Consider the following 920-nt stretch of genomic DNA (forward strand, 5'->3'; position numbering starts at 1 on the left):
ATGAAGTCTTTTATTGCTTGTTCTGGATTGTCTTGTGGTTGTTCTGTTATTCCTGTGAATATGAGGTTGTCACGCATTCTGCGACTCTGGAGATCTAGTATGGTTTCTTTCATAGTTTATTTTATTCGGGTTTGTGATTTGTTTATCGTCTAGCAGCAAGGCGCCGCCATGATGGATCTCCAGTTGTCTCGTGATGTTCTCAGTCTCACAGCATCATCACACACTCTACTGAATAGTACTTGAATGGGAGACCACCTGGGAATACCAGGTGCTGTAAGCTTTTCTGTTTTGACCGCTCTTTTTCTTTGGGGTTGACAGATGTAATAAAAAGCCCGGCTGCTGCACAATCTGTCGCTCACGGCCACACCACCCTGAGCACGCCCGATCTCATCCGATCTCGGAAGCTAAGCAGGGTTGGGTCTGGTTAGTACTTGGATGGGAGACCACCTGGGAATACCTGGTGCTGTAAGCTTTTCTATTTTGACGGGCCGTTCTGCTCATTGCGTTTTTTTTTCTCTCTGGCTGACAGATGCATAAAAAGCCCGGCTGCTGCACCAGCTGTCGCTTACAGCCACACCCCCTTGAGCACGCCCATTGAGGAAGTGCAGCAGAGCGTGGCCTGTGTGTTTGTTTGGTAGAACAATACTAGCGATATACTTGTCAAGTTGGGATTTTTTCAAACAAGGCATCATTTGAGTTAATAGATTTTTGAACTGTGACTTTTACCCCTACCAGCTCTGCTGTCTGGGGTGAACTTTAATAAGTATCTTGTCAAGACAAAGGACTGACACAGTGGCACTGAACACAGTACAAGCTGGGAAAGAGAAGGGGACTACCAGAGACAAGGACGACGTTTTTGAGAGAAAACTGACAGTCGGAGTGGAGATTGTTGGAGATGAATTCATCACAATGATGGATTT

The 920-nt window shown here is 46.0% G+C and overlaps 1 non-coding gene across 1 annotated transcript; it reads left to right on the forward strand.

Moving 5' to 3' along the window:
* The first annotated feature begins 353 nt into the window (after positions 1 to 353).
* Positions 354 to 472, forward strand: LOC115377134 (5S ribosomal RNA). The gene has a single exon (XR_003929895.1). It is a non-coding gene; the product is annotated as a 5S ribosomal RNA (ribosomal RNA).
* The last annotated feature ends 448 nt before the right edge of the window (positions 473 to 920 follow it).

This window comes from Myripristis murdjan, chromosome 18 (genome assembly GCF_902150065.1).
Source record: "Myripristis murdjan chromosome 18, fMyrMur1.1, whole genome shotgun sequence".
Lineage (NCBI taxonomy): Eukaryota > Metazoa > Chordata > Actinopteri > Holocentriformes > Holocentridae > Myripristis > Myripristis murdjan.